General features: G+C 35.7%; 1 long non-coding RNA gene across 1 annotated transcript; it reads left to right on the top strand.

Annotated features, from left to right (window-relative positions):
• The first annotated feature begins 7,553 nt into the window (after positions 1 to 7,553).
• On the top strand, positions 7,554 to 17,811 carry LOC127870482 (uncharacterized). Its single transcript, XR_008044843.1, has 3 exons — positions 7,554 to 7,643; positions 10,085 to 10,188; positions 17,043 to 17,811. It is a non-coding gene; the product is annotated as an uncharacterized LOC127870482 (long non-coding RNA).
• Positions 17,812 to 20,918: the final 3,107 nt, after the last annotated feature.

Below are 20,918 nucleotides of genomic sequence, written 5' to 3'. Positions count from 1 at the left end.
AAGAGCATCGGTCCGAGCACTGAGCCCTGGGGTATTCCGCTCGTAACTGGTTGCCACTTTGACTCACTTCCATTAACTATGACTTTCTGTCTTCTGAATGAGAGAAAGTTTTCAATCCAGTTTATAAACTTATTTCCGAAGCGATATATTTTCAGTTTGTGCACGAGACGCCGGTGTGAAACTTTATCGAAGGCTTTCATGTAATCACAGTATGCCACGTCGATGGAGCCTCCTCGATCAAGTATCTCTGTCCATTTATCGAGCACAGCTAGTAACTGTAAAACTGTTGATCGACCAGATATGAAACCAAATTGATTTTCACTAAACAGGTTATGATTCTTCATATGTTTTACCATTTTCTCCCTTACTATCTTTTCGAGCAGTTTACACAGAATGCATGTAAAGCTGACTGGCCTATAGTTACCGGCATCTTTTTTGTCTCCCTTTTTATAAATAGCAGTAATGTGTGCAGTTTTCCATTCATCAGGCAGGGTACTTGTGTCTATGCTATTTTTAAAGATGATACAGATTGGTAATGATAATGTGCTACTAAGTTCTTTCAGTATTCTTGGGCTCAGCTGGTCAGGACCTGGGGATTTATTAATAACCAGTTCATCTAGTTTCTTTTGTACTAGTTCAACTGTGATGTCAATCTCATCTTCAATTGGACAATCTTTCAACTGAATATATGGTAGTTCATCATTGGGTTCTTGCGTGAATACTGACGAGAAGAATTCCCCGAGAACATTTGCCTTTTCGTAGTCTGTTTCAGTTAACGACTCCTTCTTGTCATCTTTGTATAAATCTGAGATTGTGGACTGAGTCTTTGATTTTGACTTAACGTAGGCCCAGAACCGTTTTGGATTATCATTAGCCGACAAAGCTATATCTTCTTCATACTTTTTTACTGATTGTCTTGTTAATTTTCTAACCTGATTTCTTACTCTCTTGTACTGTTCAAAAGCTCATAGTATCGTGACTTGAAAGAAAAAGCCCAATAACAGGGTGGAAAGTTATAATGTTTTTTTTTCAATTTTTGTACAGTGTAATATATTTTATTAGTTTATACCTCATGATAAAATATGACATTTCTGCAGTGAAATAACAGCAGTGAAAATAGCTCTACCGGTGAAAATAATACATTTTCGGAACTACTTTTTCGATTTTTAATATCAAGATTTTTATGATCACGAGTGAATTGAAATCGGCATTCAACCGAATTCAACACATTTTCTTTTTATTTCGTGCTTTTTTCATCGTTTATTTACATTGTAAAAGAGTTTAACTTGAGAATTTCGCTGGAATAGTGACGTCATTTCGTCGAAAAAATGACGTCATTTTGGGTATTGAAATGTATCGAGGCACGCCACAGGAGAAAGGGTAACTTTTCAGCGAAAGGGAAACAACTGTTAATTATTTTCTTGAAAAAGGGCATAAAAGAAACAGAAAATCTGTTCATGTCAGTGTAAGATCGTTTGCTATTTCACTCGTGATCATAGACAAACAATATTTTCACGAGTGGCGCAGCTAGCATATTTGCTATGATCAGTCATAAAATAACAAACCGAACAAATATCCTCTATTTGTTATCCATGACTATTACGACGATCATTTCATAATTTTCGGTGGAAAGTAGGTCATATTTATTCCAGAGTGATGCTATGATTTTTAACACACAATTATTTTGGTTTGTTTACGGATAAATAGTAGCTTTATCAAATGTTTTATATTCCGCTTAGTTTTGAATAAAATGTAAAAAATATTTTAAGAAAAACTGAGCAAGAGTTTCGTTTTTCCATTCATATACTATTTTAAGAACAAGAACATACGCATACTAACAATATAAAGAAGTGAAACTCCAGCTGCTGGAGCAGTATTGAATTTTCAGTAAAAACAATTAGTTGGCCCTTTATTTAAGGCAAGTGACCGATTGCCCAAACAGTACAAAACAGCACAATACAGCACAATACAAACCAACATAAACACAAAATATGAATAAAGCTGGGGTCGCCGCCTTGGAACGGTCAATGCAAAGCATTGGGGGTTTAAACCTGGTTATAGAGCGCTCAACCTCACACTTGGCCCAGCAATATTCATAATACATTTAAGTGTAAATCAAATTTAACGTCATTGCATTGTAACTCAAATTAAACAATAATAAAAGGGAACCATTCAATTACTATTTAATTACCCAATTGCATTGAAGATACAAGAGTAACAGAGTTACAACTTTTTGACGAACGTTCAAATAAAACTTTTAACAATTGTCAACTACATTCCTTCTTTATAGAAAAAGATTTGAGAATATAGCATCATGGAGTTAATATCTCAGATAATCATCGCGAAAATACAGGAAGAAGCAGCAATAATGGGTGTAAAAATGCCTTATTACATAGCTTGGTTGTTTATGTGACTGCTAAAAAAAAAATTAAATCAAACAAGAAACGCCTATCAGAGAGAAAATATAAAAAAATGGAACGTTATAAACCCAATGACCTTTGCATGTAGATTACAACTGGGAAAGTCGGTCGTATGACGTCACAAAAATCCATAATGACATAATGACGTGAACAAATTCCAGGGGCAGTACTAAATACAAATATTAATGGGGCTGTGCTACTAATAAAACAAGTTTAGGTGATTTAATATTAAGAAGCAAATGAATAAAAATGGTAATTCCATTAAAGCGACATTATTGGAATCAAACAGTATATAGGTGCTTTGACAACTGAAGACAGAAATGATTTGATGTACGATTTGAGTCCAAATGTAGTGTTCATGCAGATTTGTTCATACGACACAATGACACAATTTTATTCAATAGTGTAAAATGCCTATAATGTAGTTTTCATGCAGATTTGTTCATACGACACAATGACACAATTTTATTCAACAGTGAAAAATGCCTATAATATCACTAATGATTCCAAATTTTAAGGGAAGAAAGATATAGTGAATCGAAAACCATCAAACACGTGTTTTTAAGTACATAAGCATCGTATCCTTTTGATAAAAACAAGTTAATTAAATTGAAAAGTTTAATATGAACATTTGGTTTAACATATTTGAATTTGCGGACACGCTTCAAAACATTTCCGTAAAATGATGGATGGGAGATTCCATTATTTAAATGCCATTTTAAAGAAACATTATATTTTGAAATTAAATCACCATACTTAGAGTAAAATCTAGCAAATTTATTTCTTAGGTTATGATACAAAAAGCCTTGTTTTAGCAATTTTTTAGTTAATATTAGATTACGATCATTAAAATCTTTAATACACGAACATGCTCAGGCATAACGTACCAACTGCGAAATGTAAATACCATAGGAAGGTCCATTAGGGATGTTGCCATCTAGAAACGGAAAATTCACAATTTCAAAGTTAAAATCGTCCCGTTTGTCGTATAAACTAGTTTTGATCAAATAAGTATTAATAGTTAAATGTAAGTCTAAATACGCAGCGTCTGTATTGGATATACACGATCTATTTAAGACTAGTTCTTTAAATCTTAGCAAACAATCATAAGGGCCGATATCACGAGAACCATTGTACATCATACAGGTTACTACATGGAGCTTAATCTAGCCAGTATTTTGTAAAAACAATCCCAATTTAAACGCGGTTTTCGTTGTTATGTCCAAGAACACACATTGAACTATTGATTGACATATAACACATGCATTTTGTTTGTATGTGTTCACTTCCTAAAATTCGTATGTATTAATTAAGAGGGCCGATACTACGGGTAGACATGCTATTTACATTGTTTTTACAGGTGGATAAGGCGGACAATGACAGCCACAGGAGAAAGGGTTTTGAAAACTTCTACTTTGACTTCCTCATCTTTAATGGGAGGTGGTAAGTTCAATTGGATAATTGTTGTTGGGTAGAATTAATAACAGTATTTTGAGGATTGAATGTGTTAAAAGCAATGGTTAATGCTGAGTCTGGATTTGCGGTCCATAGGTACAAGAAGATTATGACTAGGAGTGATGGCAACTACATTACATGGTGGATAATTGTTCATAGCATGGTGAGCATGATGATAGGGATTGTTTAGTTGGTCACGCTAGCGAGCAACTAACGTAGAGCGAGTTTTTCAAGTCAGACTGCCGTTAACTGCGCTAGGCGGAGAGTCGTTGAATTGGACAATCGATATTGGCCAATGAAGGCGCACGCTTTGCATCAGCGACAGCACTAGTAGGCCTGCACTACCTGCAGTAAAATTATGCAGACGACGAATGGTCGGAGCGTCTGGTCTACTACGCTTGGAACGATAACCACCGCATCTGCCTGTTTATAGTTCACCTTATAGTTCACCCATGGTACACTGCAGACATCGAGTGTGTGTATGTAATCAATAGATTTTAACAGCTTGTAAGACGACATTTGCCAGTCTAGAGTTTAACAGCTTGTGTGACGACATTTTCCAGTCCAGTCATTGAAATATGTACATATTGGCTGCTTTCAAGGAAAACGGGGATTAATGCATGTCAAATAAGATTAGTCTGTGCACACTGATTAGCCTGTGCAATGCGCACAAGCACATCAAGGACGACACTTTCTAATTTTATGGTGTTTTTTTTGTTCAAAGAGAGTTTCTGGTACTTGGATGACAATTACACTGTAATGCATATGCATTACGCCCTGTTTTTCCAAAAATAAAGCTTAAATTATCTTTTTTATTAATGAAAAAAAAGACATTCTGACCTGTGCTTTAAGACACACTCTTCATAAATTTAAATGGGTTGTGTTCATTTCAAACTTACGATATAAAAAGATATAACATAATTTTGAAAACTGATTTGCGTCTAAGATAATTTGCGTCTAAGATTATACAATAGCGAACAACTTCAGTGCCTTCAGCGCTTTGGTTTCTGCGTGTTTCAAGTGTGAGTCAATTTAGGGTATCAAGCATATTCGTTACTGAGCGTGTGTACTGTTGGCTAGGAATCTGGATGCCTTTGTACGTTTTTACCAGTTGGTTTATTTCAGCTTTTGTATGTGGGTCCCAGACAGTAGAGAATTCTAATTTAGGCCTAACTAATGCTTTTTAAGCATGATCTTTTACTTTTGATGCGTTGATTTTTATGTTGTTGCGAAGAAATCTTAGTACCTTGTTTGCATTACTTGTGATTGAGTAAACATGTTTATCCCATTTGAGGTTACATCGCGGTGTAAGACCTAGGTATTTGGCGTGATTTACTATTTCAAGGGTGTGGTCATGTAGTTTGTAGGAGAAAATGATGAGTATGTTGCATTTTCGGGGTGAAATTGCATTAAGCAGCCTGGCTACAATCGACCATGGGCGCTGGTGAGGTTGTTGATATTTTTGTAGATGATGTTATCATATACAAAAGTATTAGAGTGCTATGTTTGATATATATTCAGCATTTATGTACATCAGAAATAAGATGGACTCTTGGGGGAACTCCGAAGGTTACAGGTACATTGTCTGACATGGTTTTGAACTTCAGGACAAAAGTCTGTGTTCTATGTGTAAGGAAGTCAGATGTCCAGAAGAAAGCATTTGAATTAATTCCATAGTAATTAAGTTTGTATCGAATGCTTAAGCAAAAATCCGTAATGATGATGTCAGTTTTTATACCTTGATTATTTGATTGGGTTAGGTTTTGGGGGAATGATATCAGTTGTGTTTCGCAAGAACGGGAAGGCCTAAACCCGTATTGGAGGTCATATAAAATGTTATTTTTATCAATGTGAGACATGGCATGTTCAATTATTTTTACAGCAAATGCAGTTGAGTGATATTGGCCTGTAATTTATAGCACTATGTGTGTCTTACTGTTTTATAGACAGGGCATGCACTTGAAATCAGTTTTTTTTTGCAGTTTCAATACTTGCAAAAATAAAGTTCTTTACGGTGTGATTACATTCTGTCCAGCCCTTGTGTAAACCCCTGAAAACCCCGTTGATTCTGCACCCTGTTAACTATGTTCTAGAACATAGCCGGGCATATGCAGTTTCCCCGTTTGTAAGACTTACCGTAGAGTAAAACGCAGAAGATCTACAAGATAATGCTGAAGAGTGGTGGATAATTGCGATGCCATCTCATTCATCCTCATAACCACACATGTCTCATGCGTGTGTATGAATTTTAAAACTTTTGAGGTCTTCCCGCGCCCGAGGCTGCATTTGGAATGCATCCGGATTGTGTCCCAGCATTCCTTCCTAATTAATGTTCTAGACGCACGCTCATAGAGACGAGTTTTTTTTCTTTTACCGGTAGTTGTAATTTCCAGCCAGTTGTTATTGAAAACTTATTTATTTTCGTGTGGTCTTGTGTTGTTGGTGGTGGGGGCGGGGGGGGGGCAGCAGGAACACCTTAAGGAAACCACACCTGTCCTGTTATGCGACCACCAACCAAACTAACTTGCCTCCAGGAACGGGAATTAAACCCATGTTGCCTATGTGAGAAGCGAGTATACCAAACACGGTGCTAACCGGACAGCCTGTCACGGGCGACTTAGAACAGGCCGTAATAAATGTCATTATCGCCGTCCTGGGCAGTCACTTCAACGTTCAATGCTGCTTCTATCCCTTCTCGAAAAGTACCCAGCGGATGATTCAGGAACTCTGTCTAACAAAGGTCTACAAGAACTTACTACACCAGAGGTCGCAGAAGGCATGGGACATATCCGACCGAGAGTACAGACTGGCAACGATCTAGATCTCGAGGCGCTCTAAGATCTTGTTGATTACTTCGACGCAACATACGTGTCAGGCGCGCCCAGTGACCAGATTCAGCAAATGCATGTTTGTCACACTCCATCGCTGTTTTTCCCCGACAGTCTGGATCGTACACGATGCGATGATGGCAGACAATGACCGTTCAAACAATCTGTGGAACTTTGGATTCGCCGTTTTTTTAGGCCGCAACAACCCGTCGCGATGAAAGCTTGGTAAGGCGCTATCTAGAGCACACTAAGCATTGGCGAGTACAGCCATCATTCAGGAAGCCAGGAGACAGCCTCCGGTAAATCGAGTCAATGGTCAGGCACAATAGCTGCAGTTGAGACTTCTGTCGCTCACTGCTGTTCGTCGAAACGCTGTTATCATTCTGAGGCATAATTCGCGTTTAAAAGTTGACACGCTTATATACTCTTATCTCTTCATGATGGATACACACAAAGTATAAGATTGAAATAAATTGTGAAGATGATAATTTACTGGAGGGTGGGGGTTATGTCCGAGAAAGGGTAAGGACAATGTACCATGGGGCAATAATGTCCAGAGAGGAGAGTATAGCAGCAGCAATAACCTCCCGGGTTGAGGTTGCCCGGGGATATCTCAATGGAGAGCATAATTTCCTTACACTGATCAAAGGGTCGTAGAAAATGTACACTCTAAAGTTTAAGTTGCAACATTAAGAAATGTTAAAAATTAAAAACAGGCAATAGTGACCATATTTATGGGCAAAAACTCATCACACCAGTTACCTCCTGTAAACATGACATCACTTACTTATAAGTGCTTTGGTGGTTGAACTGTCGTGTGGTGCTTCGTTTTCTTTGAAAATCGAATGCGTCTACATTTCAGGTCAAGGTCGGTAAGGCGGTTTCTGCGTCGCGGCTTGGACTAAAAATAGAACATAAACAAAAGAACATGAGCTCAGAGGTACACATTTAATTTATGGAATGTTCACCACATAAACTACTGATGGCATGTAGCATTCGCATGCGTTAGTACTAGTCCATATAAACGGACTCCCAGAGCCTTTGATAATTTTTGCTATGGCGGCTCTCAGAAAACCATTGGGTTATAAAACCGAGAGTTGAATTATTGCAAGTACAATACACGAAAGCTTTTCACCTTTTGTATTATGCTTACAGGGGGTACAAATGCAGCAAAAAGTTGACCGGAATTGATTGAATGTGTTATGTTTTGAAATGTGCATATGGATATAGAAGGCTTTATTATTTTCAAATAAACTTTTTGCTGATTGAAAACAAATGCCATGACAATTTTTTTGAAATAATTTTGTAAGTTGAATGATTTTTAATAATTTTCCGAAGGGTGAACGTTAATTGGCTATTTTTGACAAAAAAACTGCATATGCCGTCTGGCCTAACCTGTTACCCTTTATTTTTACATCCTCTCACATTGACACCAAATCCCAAAACAAATTATTGTGGTCAAAATAACGTTTTTTGCCGGGTTATTATAAACTGGTTTACTGACTGTAAATAGATTTTGTGCCAGCGCCTTTTGATTAAGGGGGGAAACCGTTAAAGGGTGCTGATCAGTTGGGTTTTAATTATCCCCCGCCATAGGCGGAGGGATATTGTTTTGGCGTTGTCCGTCTGTCAGTCAATCTTTCTGTCAGTCTTTCCGTCTGTCTGTCAGGCACTTTTGTGTCCGGAGCCATATCTTGGAAGTGCTTAGGATTTCATTGAAACTTGTTATGAATATATATATGGATGATGCACGCCATTGAACTGGTTTGTACACCATCTGTTAATTACAGAGTTATGGCCCTTTATATCTTGAAAAATGCTTTTTGTGTGTGTCTGGAGCCATATCTTGGAAGTGCCTTGGCGGATTTCATTGAAACTTGGTTTGAGTGTCCAGAAGCATATTGGCGGGGATATCAATTCAACGAATTTGCTTGTTTAAATTTATTTACATTGTAAGTGTCACTTAGGTGGATAAGGGGGACAATGTTAAACTAAACGAATACAAATACTGTACTCATGAACTTGGGAATTTGTGTCTCAGTTTACTTGTTTTAGAGCCATGAATGGTCTTAGAGCCATGAATGGTCTTAGAGCCATGAATGGTCTTAGAGCCATGAATGGTCTTAGAGCCATGAATGGTCTTAGGGCCATGAATGGTCTTAGAGCCATGAATGGTCTTAGAGCCATGAATGGTCTTAGAGTCATGAATGGTCTTAGAGCCATGAATGGTCTAAGAGCCATGAATGGTCTTAGAGCCATGAATGGTCTACTACACATTCCTGCCTTTTCGTTTCTAGAAGGCATGTTCTTCATAGTTCATAGTTCTTCATTTTTTCATAGTCAGTATACATCTTTATACCCTCTATTTATAATTTTATCCAACACTTATTTTTTTCCTTCTCACTTCATATATTTTTTATGTCAGGGACTACATATTATTTAGAATATTTACAACTTTATGCTTATGCACTGTTATTTAACTACAACTCTTCTAATTAATATACATGCAATATCCTTCTAATGCAAGGGACATTATACTTCTTATATCTAATGTACCAGTACTAGTAACTTCCCCTTATCATATGTCATCTTAACTTTTAAATTTGTATTAACTGTGATAATACAGAGATGTAGTTATCTACGTCTCTGGATAATATTATGTCTTAAATATGTCATTGTATTACTATGTCTTGCCATGCATGTCTTTGTTTTATGATTACCATGTTCTTTCATCTTACAGCTGCTTTTATTTTGTTATGTATACCATGTACTTTTGTTTGTCAGGAAAAAGCTATTAGCTTATGTTTGTGTTTATTATGTCCGACGTTAAATAAATTTTCTTGTATTTTTTACTTGGAATAGGGAAAAAGGAACTATTGCTAAGATTGATTAAAAACTTTAAAAGAATTATTGAGAAAACTTTCATACATCAGAAAATAATAAACATATAAATATCAGTTAAATGGATAGTACCACTTGAAAATCTTTATTTCGTTACTAAACAAGTTGGTTTCTAAACAGGGGATTGTTAAACTATAAATTGGGATTACTGGATTGGATTTAAAAAAAATTGAGCATATGTCTAAAAAATGGCTATAAAATAAGCCAAAAAGCAATAGAATGATTATTAAAGATGCTTTATCTACCGTATGTATCTTTTCAGAACTTGGTTTGTGATCTCTCGTTTCCAAAAATAATTTTGCATGGTTTCTGATTCTACATAATGAATAAATCCCTATTTGCCATGAATGGTCTTAGAGCCATGAATGGTCTCAAAAGTTAAAGCTTCTTATTTTTCTTTTAATTCATAAGTATATGAAAATCATTTGTAAATTAATATTTAAAAATAAACTGACCTTATCATCATAATTTCATATTTAGGCTCCTGCAATTCCAGATTGCCAGATGTGCACATCCAGTTTAAATTTACTAGACCTTCGTATGGAAATAAGGTCCAAAGCTGAAAGAAAATCATGGACAGGCAGGTAATTTAGAGTGATTTGTTTACCATAACAAATATTCCAGGTCTTAAAGAAGGCAAATATTATTAACATACCACATAAAAAGAGTGTCAGTTCATGAATTTCACAATATTTGCCAATTAACTAACCTACTTATCAAGTCCTGTTTTGATTTTAGCTTATCCTTTTTAGCTCACCTGAGCACAATGTGCTCATGGTGAGCTTTTATGATCGCCTTTTGTCCGTCGTCCGTTGTGCGGCGTCAACATTTGCCTTGTTAACACTCTAAAGGCCACATTTATTGTCCAATCTTCATGAAACTTTGTCAGCAGATTGGTCTCAATAATATCTTGGATGAGTTGGAAAATGGTTACGTTTGCTTGAAAAACATGGCTGCCAAGGGGCGGGGCATTTTTCCTTATATGGGTATATACATGTATGGCTACAGTCAAATCTTGTTAACACTCTAGAAGCCACATTTATTGCCCGATCTTCATGTAACCTGCCTTGGTCAGAAAATTCATCCCAATAATATGTTGGGCGAGTTCAATAATGATGCCAGTTGGTTGAAAAACATGGCCGCCAGGGGGCGGGGCATTTTTCCTAATATGGCTATAGTAAAACCTTGTTAACACTCTAGAGGCCACATTTTTTTTCCGATCTTCATGAAACTTGGTCATAAGATTTGTCCCAATGATATCTTGGATGAGTTCCAAAATGGTTTCATTTGCTTGAAAAACATGGCCACCAGGGGGCGGGGCATTTTTCCTCATATGGCTATATATGGCTTTAGTAAAACCTTGTTAACACTCTAGAGGCCACATTTATTGTCCAATCTTAATCAAACTCAGAAAATTTATCCCAATCATATTTTGGACGAGTTCGAAAATGGTTGAGTTTGCTTAAAAAACATGGCTGCCAAGGGGTAGGGCATTTTTCCTTATATGGCTATTATAGTAAAATCTTGTTAACACTATAGGGGCCACATTTATTATTCGATCTTCATTATACTTGGTCAGAAGATTCATCCCAACAATATCTTGGACGAGTTCAAAAATGATGCCGGTTGGTTGAAAAACATGGCCGCCAGGGGGCGGGGCATTTTTACTTATATGGCTTTAGTAGAACCTTGTTAACACTCTAGAGGCCACATTTATTTTCAGATCTTCATTAAACTTGGTCATAAGATTTGTCCCAATGATATCTTGTATAAGTTCCAAAATGGTTTTGGTTGCTTTAAAAACATGGCCGCCAGGGGGCGGGGCATTTTTCCTTTTATGGCTATAGTAAAACACTGTTAACACTCTAGAGGCCACATTTATTTTCCGATCTTCATAAAACTTGGTCAGAAGATTTGTCCCAATGATATCTTGGATGAGTTCAAAAATGGTAACCTTTGCTTGAAAAACATGGCTGCCAAGGGGCGGGGCATTTTTCCTTATATGGCTAAAATTAAATATTGTTAACACTCTAGAGGCCACATTTATTGTCCTATCTTCATAAAACTTGGTCAGAAGATTCATCCCAATAATATCTTGGACAACTTCGAAAATGATGCCGGTTGGTAGAAAAACATGGCTGCCAGAGGGCGGGGCATTTTTCCTTTTATCGCTATAGTAAAACCTTGTTAACACTCTAGAGGCCACATTTATTTTCCGATCTTCATGAAACTTGGTCAGAAGATTTGTCCTAATGATATCTTGGATGAGTAAAAAAAAGGAAGCGTTTGCTTGAAAAAACATGGCTGCCAAAGGGCGGGGCATTTTTCCTTATATGGCTTTATATGGCTATTGTAAAATCTTGTTAACACTCTAGAGGACACATTTATAGTCCGATCTACATGAAACTCGGTCAAAAGATCCATCCCAATTATATCTTGGAGGAGTTAAAAAATGATGCTGGTTGGTTGAAAAAAATGGCCACCACGGGGGCGGGGCATTTTTCCTTATATGGCTATAGTAAGACCTTGTTAACACTCTAGAGGTCACATTTATTTGCCGATCATCATGAAACTTGGTCAGAAGATTTGTCCCAATGATATCTTGGATGAGTTCGAAAATGGTTTTGGTTGCTTAAAAAACATGGCCACCAGGGGCGGGGCATTTTTCCTTATATGGCTATATATGGCTAAAGTAAAACCTTGTTAACACTCTAGTGGCCACATTTATTTTCCGATCTTCATGAAACTTGTCAGAAGATTTGTCCCAATAATATCTTGTTATCTCAGGTGAGCGACTTTGGACCTTTCAGGCCCTCTTGTTATATATCAGTTTACTTAAATACATGTACATGTACGTTGGAACCTCTCTAAACTGGATGCATCCAGGACTGTAATTTCGTTACATGTATCCTTTGTGATTAAACACCTCAAAAGCAACATATCTAAGAATTAACAACAGTACAGTGCTGTTAAAAAATAGTGCTCATTTGTATAGCAGTACTTAAAGAACATTTTCAGTCATATATGTTTAACAACTACACACATTTTCTGCGCCATACAAAATTGCTCGGGGACACTTCTATTAGGCTATACATGAATATTTTAATTAACATCAACCAAATTAGACATTCATTTTATGCGATCATTTATTTAATACATTTCAAAAAGCAAATAAGTATAGAAGGGAATGTCTGCCAGTCCATTCATATTGCTAAATGACAATTACATAATGCTTAATGACAATTTATATTGCTTATGACAACTGAATCTTAACAAATTTCAATTGCATTTTGGTATATGACAAATGCTTTTAACATTCTACTATTTGTTGCCAACATACTTCAACTTCCGTACCCCTTTGTGCTTCTTTGCATCACTTGGTTGCATGTACAAGAAACATCAGTGCATCTGTCGTTTCTTTATGATTGTAAATCAAATATTACCTTGCATGTTAATGAAAATGCATCTTTAAGTAAATCAACAATACGCAAGGGTTGAGCACTTGGCACGTTGAAAAGGCATGATGCAACTTGAAGTTAATCAAATGCGACATGACCATTTTTAATGTCCGATTCATTTAATGCTGGGAACCAGAAAAATGAGGATTACCAAACTCCAATATATGACTTGACAATTAAAACACTGACTGTTTTTGTCAAAACTCTGCGAGTCAGTAAAACGCCAGAAGCATGTCAGTTATATGTTAGTACTTTCGTCCATCGGCCTTAACTTGTCAGTCACAAAGCACATTACTTATAAATACAGATGTGCGAATTAGAATGGCCAATTGATATTTAGTTGACTTTAAGCAGTTAAATGATTTCTAAGAAAGTAAGATGTATTTAGAAATGAAAATAAAGTCATGACTTAACATGACAGTGTTTGCACTAATTGAAGAGACTAACTGGAAAACAACCTTCAATCACCACAGGTCAAGCTAACGCTTGAATATCAAGCGGACGGGCTGTGACAATGAATCATGCAATGGACCAACACACACACACATTTGGAAAGATAAACGCAAGTGTTGCAGAAAAAAGTCACCAGAGAACTCTTTTTATGCCCCCCTTCGAAGAAGATGGGGTATATTGTTTTGCACATGTCGGTCGGTCGGTCAGTCCGTCCACCAGATGGTTTCTGGATGATAACTCAAGAATGATTAGGCCTAGGATCATGAAACTTCATAGGTAAATTGATCATGACGGGCAGATGACCCCGATTGATTTTCAGGTCACTAGGTCAAAGGTCAAGGTCACAGTGACTCGAAATAGTAAAATGGTTTCCGGATAATAAGTCAAGAATGCTTATGCCTAGGATCATGAAACTTCATAGGAACATTGATCATGACTGGCAGATGACCCCGATTGATTTTCAGGTCACTAGGTCAAAGGTCAAGGTCACAGTGACTCGAAACAGTAAAATGGTTTCCGGATGATAACTCAAGAATGCTTACACCTAGGATCATGAAACTTCATAGGTACATTGATCATGACTGGCAGATGACCCCTATTGATTTTCAGGTCACTAGGTCAAAGGTCAAGGTCACAGTGACTCGAAATAGTATAATGGTTTCCGGATGATAACTCAAGAATGCTTAGGCCTAGGATCATGAAACTTCATAGGTACATTGATCATGACTGGCAGATGACCCCTATTAATTTTCAGGTCACTAGGTCAAAGGTCAAGGACTCGTTCATTCATGGTATGTGTGTGTCCAAAACCTTTAACCTTGGTTAATGTTTTATAACTTTTGCAATATTGAAGATAGCAACTTCCTATTTGGCATGCATGTGTATCTCACTGAGCTGCACATTTTCAGTGGTGAAAAGTCAAGGTCAAGGTTCAGGTCACTAGGTCAAAGGTCAAGGTCACAGTGACAAAAAACGTATTCACACAATGGCTTCCACTACAACTGACAACCCATATGGGGGGCATGCATGTTTTACAAACAGCCCTTGTTGATTCCAACATTGATATGAACATTGTTATGCTCCTCATTTTTTTTTTTCATTGAAACATTTATAATTCACAGTGGTTTGTACTCACAATTTTCTCCTCAGAGACCTGGGTTCAATGCCCATTTACTGAGCATGTGAGTTGGGTTGGTGGGGTTTCTTCCGTGTTCTCTTGCTCCCCACACACACACAGCACATGACTACATCAAAACAGAAAATATTATAGTAAAAATGTATAGCTAAAAATAGGAGCTATAATTCATATGCGTCCAAACTTATGTGAGTGGAGTTAGTTAAAAAGGTTGTGCTAAGACACAATCCGGATCATCACATAATGCAGCCTCAGGCGCTGAAGTACCTCTGTCCTCATAAACTAGGAAATGCACACAAGTGCGTTTGCTTTTTAATCTGGTGCTTTTCTCACCAACAAATCTCGGAATGCAATGAATTTTCATGATGAACACAAGGTCCAAATGTTTAGCAAGATGCAAATAAATCAATCATTATATTTATTCTACACAAATACATCTCTTTATAGAGGGTTATATCAGCAAAACTAGCTTGGACACAAATATTACTGTTTCGACAAAGGAGTCCACACCCAGGAAATTATTGTACTCTTACCACAGTTGTCTCCCTCTATAATAATTTGCGCGAGGAAGCAAAATTCTTATTGGTTTCCAGTAATATAATAAAGTGGTCTGTGCATAGAAAGATTAATAAAGAAACAAGAAGATATCCACAATGACATGAGCAATTTAACAGAAATGATGCATTTGTCATTTACTCGCAAGAATATAGGATTAACATACATCGAGCAAACATCAAAACAAACTATGCAAGCAATATTGATTGAAGAAGCAGTTACTTTAAAACAAATGCAACACATCAAAATTCAATTGTAATTTAGCAGCATGCATGTTCTGGGGGATATTCCCTTCCATAAATAAGACCTGTGCTTTTTGAAATCATTAACATGTATTCTTATTTTTATATGATATTAAGCTCAATGACAAGAATTCAATTGTTAACTTGTCACATTCTTTTTCATAACACATATAAGGATTTTTTTTTTAAATTCCTTTACCTTATCACTTGGACCTTAGAATGATATAAGGAATATTGTGTATTTTTTTAACTTTTTATTGACTGATCTACTATTAAGCATATAGGTCATTAACAAAACAGGTAACATTAGAATTAATTGTCTGCAATTATTTCAATGTTAATACAATTAAGTTTGTGTTCACATGTATATTGTATTAATGCTTTTTCCAATCTGTGTTTTAGGACTATATTATTTTTTTAATCACATATCAAACAGTCTGACAGTTCATGCAAGTTATAATTTCTTGATTTACTTTATCAACTTGTTGTTCATGACTTTGTTGTAAAATTTTAATACTTCAAGATGGAAAAATTAACATATTACTATTACAGACCCGCAGATGCAACCACCATACAAGAGCGAGTCACAGTGTCAAAGCTCTCCACTTAACATGCCCTGCTGTGATAACTGTATTAATCGGCTAATATGTGTATTTCATTGAGAGGTTGTGCAGGAGGCGTGACTTAGTCATGTTCAAGGCTCAAGGTTAAAGTCACCATTAAAGGTCAACAGTTGGGGCCTTTATTTTCTAGTCTGATTATTTACCTTGTGAAGAATTTCTTTAAACATGTGTCAAATGTTATGGTTAATGAGATGATTTACACCGCCTGTTAAACAGCAAAAGCTTGAGTTCTATTTTCTATAACTTTTGAAGGATTTGTATTACCGCAATGTTAATGTCATTAAGGCTATAAGCAAAAAAGTGAAGATCAAGGGCACACTTGATTCACTTAATGTCAAATTGTTTAGTTTTAACGTTATTTTGCTTCGTGTCTCTTATACCCATTTTCATAAAACATTATGTTATTTAAAAGTTGTCCAGGAGTAATTATTCTATGATGCTGGCTCAATGTCAAGCTCACCACTTCACAGCCAAAAGAATCTCAGTGGGAGATATTTCTGTTTCTTTGACTGCCTTATTTCTTCTACGATTAACTTGGTCGATTAACTTGGTCGCCATGTCTGTTGACAGAAAGTTGGGTACAAAATTTTATTAGTTATTTCATTATAGTCTGTGTATTAATGCATTTATTGCAACTGAATGCTATGCATACTGTCACTTGTGAACAATGTATCAATAGCTGATTCTCAAACTCTCTGCATCAGCTAGACATTTGTGTAGCAGACACAGCCTTTTACAAACCATAACCATAATCTTGGAAGATTAATAAGTTGTCTACATTAAGTGTATCTGTATTGCATGAATTGTATGCAAATTGATCTTTATTTGAATATGTTGTTATGAGATACACATTGTCTGCTATCATAATAACTGAGTGTGTCCCTTATATTTGCAGAATTGCAGAGTGATAAGATTAATTAGTACATATCCAAGATTACATTTAGATACAATACTACATATTTTCATTTGCAGGTGTAGACCAAATCCAAGGTCATGCTGCTCAAATCTACTTTGGGATGGGTATTAGAAGAAAAAGCATTCTGAAGATGAGCTTTCATATTGTGACATACAGCTGCATCTCTTGACTAGCGATCAGGAAAATAGCAAACTATGTACTTAATCTGTATATATGCACACACGGTCACTCGACTCTGGTCTACATGTTCACGTATTTAACAAACTCACTGAACAAATGAACATTTTACATTTTTTCAACCTTTTATGTACGATAGCTGCTTGCACCGAATTAAATCTGCATGCTCAATTCCTTTCTTTCATACCAAGCATTTTGGAACTTTTACTTTGTAAAATGCCTTTGAAATCCGTAAGTAAATTACCCTCAACACAAATAAGCATCATTAACCTTCATTATATATTTTACCCAAATGTATTATGTTGTAACATATATTTTACGGAATTTTATTTTTAACAAAATTTTAGTGCTAATTTATTACATCTGTTTATAGTATTGCATGTGGTGGTTTTGCTGCTGTCTATGTGTCAAACGTGTTTTATGAAATTGGAGTCAGTCTAAAATTCTTGATTAACATGAGGTTGATAATAAGACAAATGCCTTTTATAGTCATAAATTGGATAAAATAACCAGACCTTTTTGAAATATGTTTAAACCAATTAATGTATTGCACGTCACTTTGTGTCTGCAATGAAGTTTAAGGTAAATTTGATTTTTCAGAATGTACATTTATCAATAAACTGTTCGAATAAAGCACATTTCACATTATTTGTGTTGTGAATATGTCCGACCCATATGATCAAGTCACTTAAATAAAAAAAACACATTGAAACAACAATGGCATTGTTTCAAAAATTGAAATCCAATGTTTTTGGTTAATGTATCATAGGTGCATAGTATCTGTTTGATAAATTATCAATTGAAACCCTTCAATACTTATCAAGAACTGAACTACGTATTAATTTCGAAAAAAAAATGAAGAAAGATTTAGACAATTTGCACTTCCTCTGTTAAATCATGTCACTTCAAAATAACATCATTAGGCTGTGTAGGTAGGACTTTTTTTTACACTTTAATAAATCACATATTGTTCATCGAGGTTTGTTAAGATAACCTTATGTCACATGAATCAATAAAATGTACTTTGCAGACAGTGGAAAATTTTAACCCAATTTTCTTTCAGATTAAAAAAAATATTTATCAAAGCATTTCATCCAACTCAGGAACAAGGAAAATACACTTGTTTGTTTTGGCACGAAAAACATGCGGAAGTAAATATATAAATGCAATACATCCATTTGCAAGTGTAGCAAGATCAAACCACACCCGCACCTGGTATGGAGATGTCACTGCCTTTTGGACGAATTGCTAAATGCAATGTCGAAGGAACGTTTGTCAAATAGTGTTGATAAACTGAACAATTTTTAAAAATCAGAATTGTAAATGTGTTGTGTGATGTGTCAAGGTGTGAGTGAGTGCAAAAAAAATAAATTATGAAATAAAGCGGACACAGTGAAACGTCCTTGGACCGAAATAACTTGTTTATACTTTTCCAATTATTTGTTGCAATGACGTCAGCGTCAAATCTCGTAACAAAAAAAACGTTATGTTAGTGTTAGAGTAAATTGCATTTATACCAAAGTATGCAATTGATCACACTTGTTACGAGGGTTTATGAAATCGACGAAAAGTAAAACATGTGATTTACCCTTTTCGTAAATATATAACCGCGATCATTGCAAATGCCATAACATAAGTGTGTGTGCGTGTGTGTGTGCGTGCGTGCGTGTGTATTGCAAGATTTTTTATGAAATTCACTATCAACAATTCTAAAAGCACCGCGAACTACATTACCACGATCACCATCAGTAAAACGAAGTGATATACACCTAAACGACTTTTCATCTCACAGATCTTATATTGATATTTATGTGCACATCGAAAACAATTACTTTTCTAAATGTTTTTGCCCAAAAACCCGCTCGCAGCTGCGATGCGACAACCGGTTAGATGATACGATGCACAATACAGGAACACAATTTTAAAGTATTCGGTATCAGGAGGCAGGATCAATGGGGTTTACACACGGGCTGGACAGAATGTAAACACACCGATAAGAACTTTATTATTTTTTTTACTAACATCTCAAGTTATTGAAATACATTTGCAAACATCTAAAGTAAATAAATGACAGTTGTTCTTGCAGTATGTGCCGATATCTTAAGATTTAAGGATAAGTCCTAGAAATCGTCTGAAATCGGTGCCAAAAGTACACATTGCGTGCAGAATAACCGTGTACATGATAGTTGTACACATCGAATTTTTGGCCAAGATCACAGGCCACTTACCTAAAGTATTTCTGGTGTATTTCACACTACAAAAAGGAGCATAAAAATCTGTCTTTTGTGCACTTGTTCAAATTCTTAAGTAAATTGTTTTTAAAAAGTTATTAGGTATTGGATTGCACATACCAAATGTCAAATCTCTAGGTCTTGCAGTTCTATAAGATACTTTTAAAAGTTTCATTAAAAAATATTTTAAAAGCTGGTGAACTACTTATATGGCGGACCTCAATAATTTGAACAACTTTGTAACATGGTCACTGAAAAAACATTTCCGTGAAGTTTCATGAAAATCGGCCGACCTGTTCAGGGGGAGAAATCATTTAATGATACCTTTCGCTCGACGGGCGAAGAACAACGAAACAATCCTCAAAACTCACCATGTGTAAGTGTATTGAATGGATTTCTATATAATATTCTAATGAACTTGTCTTTTTAATTCAAACACATTTGATATTTACAAAACAAATTAGCATGCACATTTAAGTACTCACAAATTGTCAACATATACCAGAAAAACAACTTTATTACGATACATAACTTCAAACAAATTCTTACACTAACTAGTTACAAAGGAGTAATCAATCATAACTAATGTTTTTTAAATACACAATTATGCACATTTAGTTGAAAGTTTTCTTCTCTAAATATAGATATACAATCACCACTTTACGAAATTCCAATCAAATATGTCATATTTTGTAATGACATGGCTTTATTTATACATATTTACATTGATAGTTATTCAAATACAAGGAATGTGTCGCATTCCAGACCATGGATCGTATCACCCGTGTATTTACTTATATCATCTTGACCTAAATTACAATTGTATAATTCAAGTTTATATTTGAATTTACATGCCGTAGATACGTTGAAGTTTCCTCAAACTGACAATAAAATGAATGTTTTGTTTAATTTATGTTTCCTTGTTTCCGTACAGAACAACACAAATCATGCGAATGATGTTTGTAAGGAATCCTATTGCTATTGTTAATATTTAATTATACATTCCAATAAATCTACACTTGAATTAAGCAATTATTTGGACCATTCGCACAGCTTATTGGTGGGGAAAATAATATGTATCCAGAGGTTTTCACACACATCGCAGCCCCTTGACCTAAAGTTTCGAAATTTGCAGCAGGTCATAATACTTATGGTGAAAAAATCTTTACAGCCCAGATAGAAATTGAAAAAAACAATTGCGCAGCTCACCGGAAGACTTCTAAATAATGCTTTACAATGCGCAACATTGTGCTCTCGTTCACAGGTTTGCAATTGTAGTCTTACGTATTACGAACAATGGCCGTTCGTTACACTTGGTTATCATTTATATCAAGTAGTTCACCTACGCTTTCTTGTAATTATATTTTTAACATTTCAAAACATTGTTTGCCGTGACAAATTGACAATTCTGAATTATTCCCAACAATTCGTTAAATGGATCGTTTACGTGTGATAATAAGATTTGTATGCAGTTTATGTTGTCCAGTATACAATGATAGACGACCATATGCCCACAAACATTAC

Source organism: Dreissena polymorpha, chromosome 2, assembly GCF_020536995.1.
Source record: "Dreissena polymorpha isolate Duluth1 chromosome 2, UMN_Dpol_1.0, whole genome shotgun sequence".
Classification (NCBI taxonomy): domain Eukaryota; kingdom Metazoa; phylum Mollusca; class Bivalvia; order Myida; family Dreissenidae; genus Dreissena; species Dreissena polymorpha.
Note: the sequence above shows the minus strand (reverse complement) of the source record. Positions and strands in the feature narration are given on the sequence as shown.